We start from the raw sequence: 6,063 nt of genomic DNA on the forward strand, positions 1-6,063 counted from the left end.
CCTCCTCCCTTTGTCCTCTCATCCCCAGGGGTGGTGGCTACTTCCTATATTTTCTATCTCTGTGTTAATGCAGTTCCTTCTTTACCTTTTCAGTTCTCCAATACTTGCCTACATAAGTGCCTCTATTAAATCCTTTCTATTAAGTGGGTATGATTTCAATATGTCACAAACTCTCCACGACAACAGAAAAAGAGGAAACATTTTCTAACTTGTTTTTTGAGACCTAGCACTAACTTTGACGTCAACATCTAATGAGGACAATATGAAAAAGAAAATTACAAGCCAATTTTATTCAAGGCAAAAATGCAAAGATTCTGGCGCCGGCCCAGTGGCATAGCAGTTAAGTTCACGTGCTCTGTTTCAGTGGCCCAGGGTTTGCTGGTTCGGATCCGGGGCATGGACCTACACACCACTCATCAAGTCATGCTGTGGGGGTGTCCCACATACAAAATAGAGGAAGATTGGCACAGATGTTATCTCAGGGACAATCTTCCTCATCAAAAAAAAAAGCAAAAATTCTAAACATTATAAAACTGTTCTAAATATTATAAAATGCAGCAATATTAAAAAAGGAGAATATTTTGTGGCTAAGTTGCATTTGTCCTAGAAATGCAAAGTTGAATTTTAACATTAGAAAATTAGGGGCTGGCCCTGTGGCCAAGTGATTAAGTTCACACACACTGCTTCAACAGCCCAGCATTTCGCCAGTTTGGATCCTGGGTGCAGACACGGCACTGCTCATCAGGTCATGCTGAGGTGGCATTCCACATAGCACAACCAGAAGGACCTACAACTAAAATATACAACCATGTACTGGGGGCTTTGGGGAAAAGAAGAAGAAAAACACAAAGAAGATTGGTAACAGATGTTAGCTCAGGTGCCAATCTTTAAAAAAAAAAAGAAAAATTAAAAAAAGAAAATTAATGTAATTTGCTACATTAAGAGATTAAAGGGAAAAAAACTATATCATCATTTCAGTATATGCAGAAGCACTTGATAAATTGCAAGATTTTTCATGATTTTAAAAAAAACTTTTAGCAAATTATGAATAGATGGAAATTTCCTTAATCTGCTAAAAGATGTTCATAAAATATCTACAATAAATATCATACCTAGTGGTGAAACAGTGAAAGCTTTCCTTTGATATTAGAAGCAAGAAAATCTTGCCTTCTATCATCACTTCTGTTCAACATTGTACTGGAGATCTTAGCCAGTGGCATAAGGCAAGAAAAAAGGCATAAAGACTATAAAAGAAGAAATAAAACTATCATTAGTCACAGATAATATAATTATGTATGTAAAAAACCCAAGATCATCTACAGATAAGTTATTAGAATCAATAATAATATTAAGTAATGTTGCTAAATACAAAGTCAACGTACAAGTCAATTTCCTTTTTTATTTTAAAAAAAGGAGTTAGAAAATGAAAGTTCAAAGAGATATCATTTACAATCAAGAAATATTAACTACCTATGAATAAATATAACAAAAAATATGCAAGACTTCTACAGAAAAAATACTAATTAGTGTAAGAAGAAAATGTAATGAGAGAAATTGGAGAAGACCTGAATGCATGAAGTGGTATTCTTTTCAGATCGGTCTATAAATTCAATATAATTCTAATCAAAATCCTAACTTTATTTTTATGGAACTTGACAAGCTGATTCTTAAAAGTATTTGGACAAAGAAAGGGTCAAGAATAGTCATGATACTCTTAAAGAAGGAAAATCAGGTGAGAGGACTTGCTTGTTAAATATCAAGACATTATTAAGCTACAGTAATTAAGGTGATATGGTATTGGGACAAAAATATACAAATACATCAGTGGAATATATAGAAAACCCAGAAACAGACATTTGATTATGACTTACGGATACTTGACTTGTGAAAAAGATGGGACTTTGGAGCATTGGAAAAAAGATGGTCTTTTCAATAATGATGCTAGGACAGGCAGACAATTAGTGAACTGGAAAATATGTCTGAAAGATATATAGAAATTTAATAAAGAGATGGAAAAATAAAGAACACATGAAAAATATAATGAGAATCATATATCTAATTAGAGTTCCAGAAGGAGAAAGTGGAGATAATGAAGCAAAGGCAATATTTAAAGAAATAATGACTATGAATGTTCCAGAACTGATGAAAAATATGAACCCACAGATCATGATGTACAGCATATTCAAAGCAGAATAAATACAAAGAAATTTCATCCTGAAACTACGGCACAATAAAAACAATGAAAATATCATGAAAGCTGTCAGAGAGAAGGGAGGGAACACCTATAAAGGAATGACAAGATAAGAACGGACTTCCTAGCAACTACAGTGAAAGCTAGTGGGAAAACTTATTCAAAACGTTGAGAGAAGGTCACTATCAACCTAGAATTGGATATCCAACCAAATTATCATTCAAAAATAAAAGGAAAATAAAAACACAGGTAAACAAAACTAAGAACTTCTACTAACAAGAGACTTGCTCTAAAGGAACTTCTAAAAGATGTACTTTAAGGAAGTGGAGAAAGATACCAGAGGATGGCCTGAAATTCAAGAGGGAACAGACAGCAAGTAAAATGGTAGACATATGCAAATTCAAAGAAACGTAGATCTGTATAAAACAATAAGAGTGTCTCATGTATGGCATTAAAAAAGACAGAACTGGAATATTATGCAGTAGTATGTGAGTCAGGAATCTCCCCGAATATATTTATTAATGACAGGGGTTTATGGGAACTCTGCAGAGTAGAGGCCCAGTGGACTCCAGCTTTGCCACGTGATTGACGTCTACATCACCAGCACATCACGTAGCCCAGATACGGGGGACTGAGAAGGGCACATCACTTCTGCGGTATTCTTGCCAAAAATGCATAACCTCAGTCTAATCAGGAAAAAACATCAGACAAATCCAAACTGAGCAACATTCTGCAAAATAACTGACCAGTACTCTTCAAAAGGGTTGAGGGCATAAAAGATGAGGAAAGACTCAGAAACCATCACAGATTGAAGGAGATTAAGAAGACATGACAGGGGCCGGCCTGGTTGCGCAGCGGTTAAGTTCCCACGTTCTGCTTCTCACCGGCCCGGGGTTTGCCAGTTCGAATCCCGGGTGTGGACACGGCACCGCTTGGCACACCATGCTGTGGTAGGCGTCCCACATATAAAGTAGAGGAAGATGGGCACAGATGTTAGCTCAGGGCCAGTCTTCCTCAGCAAAAAGAGGACGATTGGCACATGGTAGCTCAGGGCTAATCTTCCTCAAAAAAAAAAAAAAAAAAGAAGACATGACAGCAAAATTTAATATGCGATCCTGGACTAGAATGACAGAAAGAAAGAGAAACGAGGTGAGAGTCGAGGTGACAGGTACCATGACCAACTCAAGGCTGAACTATGGACAGAAATAGAAAATTGCATTTTAACCTTGACTGTCACCAGCCAGCCAGAGAACAATGTGGCAGTTTTTCCCTATGGTTGGAACATTTGGAAAGCCCTGGGCACTAGATAAACTGTGACTGGAAAGGGGGACCAATCAGAACTGGACTCAGCCCCTGCCTCACACACCCTGCAGTTTCCTGCCTTTATAAACACAGCCACCCTAGACGGAGGGCCACTCATCTACCAACTTACGAGTTGAGGCGTACCTCCCTGGTTTGCAAACCTTTAATAAAGCCTCTCTTTTCTTTAAAACTTTATCTTTGCCTCATGAAGCTGCTCGTTTCAGTTGACAGACCCTGGAGCAGAGAAAAGATGTTAGTGTAAAAATGTAAATTCCAAACAGCCTGTAGTTCAGTTAGTGGTGCTACACCAATGTAAATATTTTTGTTTTAATTATACTATGATTACAAAAAATGTTGATATTTGAGGAAGCAGGATGAAAATAGAAGGGAACTCTTTACAATTATTGCAACTTTACTGTAAATCTAAAATTATTGCAGAATAAAATAAAAACAAACCCTGAACTAAAATGTCCTAAAGTCTTTTTTATCTGAGGTAAATGAGTTGTTCAGCTTTGAGACTGTCTTAGGCATGCTTGATAAAATTTGATAAATGTTTAAGAGTTATTATTAAAAGAATAAAAATAGAGGGAATAGGGGGCCAGCCTTGTGGTGTAGTGGTTAAGTTCGCATGCTCCACTTCAACAGTCCAGGGTTCACAGGTTTGGATACCGGGCATGGACCCACACACCACTCATCAAGCCATGCTGTGGCAGCATCCCACATACAAAAAGTAGAGGAAGATTGGCACAGATGTTAGCTCAGGGCCAATCTTCCTCACCAAAAAAAATTAATAATAATAAAGTAAAATAAAATGTAGTGTGTAATCTTCAAAAAAGAAAAATAGAGGGAACAAATCTCAGAATCATAGAGAGAAAAACTTAATATTAGGGTAAAAACCCAAAAGAAAAAGAAGAACAATAAAATTCAGTCAGATTTTTAAAGAGCAATAAAAGAAAGAAAAAGGAGAGATTGGACAGAGAAAAATTTTAAAGAAGTAGAAACAAGTCCAAATATATTGCTAATTAAAATAAATGTGAATGGACTAAATAATCAATTAAAAGTCAGATTTGTGAAAAAACAAACAAAACCTAAGTGCCGTTTATGAAAGATAAATCTAAAGCAAAAGATCACAGAAAGGTTGGAATTGAAAGGATGGAACCTATGCATATATGGAACATCATTTGTAACAAACATAGCACTAAGAGCATTGGGGAAAGGATGGCTTTTGATAGAAAGAAAAAGATATTTGACCCCTATCTTGCCATCCACAAAAATCAATTTTAGGGGCCAGCCCCGTGGCCAAGTGGTTAAGTTCACACGCTCCGCTTCGGCGGCCCAGGGTTTCACCGGTTCAGATCCTGGGCGCGGACATGGCACTGCTCATCAGGCCATGCTGAGGCAGCATCCCACATAGCACAACCAGAAGGACCCACAACTAAAATATACAATGATGTACTGGGGGGATTTGGGGAGAAAAAGCAAAAAAAAAAAAGAGAAGAAGATTGACAACAGTTGTTAGCTCAGGTGCCAATCTTTAAACAAAATCAATTTTAGGTGGACTATAGATTTAAATGTGAAAAGTAAAACAGTAAGGCTTCAAGTAGATGATGTAGGAGGATGTTTTCATGGCATTAGGATAAAGAATGAATTCTTAAGTGGACACAAAAGGCATTGTTTGTAATAGTAACAGGTTGGAGATAACATAAGTGTCTATAATAGGAGACGTTAAATAAATTATATTATATCCACACGTAGATCTAACTTCAACAGAAACTTTACCACACCAGTCTGGACTGAGGTTTGATCAATGCACTTTGGCTTTTGCTTTAACTTAGTGTTAAAGGTAATTAAAAGAATCTGTGTCCAAATGATCTCCACTTGAGGCTTCTCAAAATGTATGGCTCATGGCTTTAACTATAATTTTAACTATGGTTAAGTCACAGTATTTGGGTCTATAATTTTCTCTTTCTACAATGTTTTGTCCTATTTTAATTTTATGGTTTTTGCTTTCTGTACCTTTTTAAAGAAATTCTTCTGTATTTACTTCTGTATCAGTCAGGGTCCCATAGGAAAGTCATGATCCAGTCCAATTGAGTAATTTGAGGAGAGTTGGACAGGGAGCTTATTTACAGAGGTGTGGGTAGAGTGTAGGAAACCAGAGAGGATAGTGTTGTATCCTACGGCTAGTGATAGTGAACTTCATTGTTACTCCTAAACCTGAAGAGGAGAGAGAGAGAACCCAGACAGTGTACTGTGGACAAAGGCCACCTGACTGGAGCTGGACCTTTGGATGGAGGAACAGTCAGTGCAGACTGCAGTGCTGCAGCAAGAGAGCCAAGGGGATGAATTCCCAATCTCACTCTCCTCCATTCCTCTCATCTTGTGCTGCAGCTCCTCATTGCCTGAACCCACATGGAAGCCAGAAAGCATTAGAGACACTTGATGCAGTCCATACAGTTCAGCCCCCTGGGGCAAAAAGCAGAATCAGAGGGTGGAGATTACAAAACTGGCCACAAATTTTTCCCATCTCTGTATGTGCTCCAAGAAATAGTCTATTTCCTCACCTCTTG

The sequence above is a fragment of the Equus quagga genome, chromosome 8 (genome assembly GCF_021613505.1).
Source record: "Equus quagga isolate Etosha38 chromosome 8, UCLA_HA_Equagga_1.0, whole genome shotgun sequence".
Classification (NCBI taxonomy): Eukaryota; Metazoa; Chordata; class Mammalia; order Perissodactyla; family Equidae; genus Equus; species Equus quagga.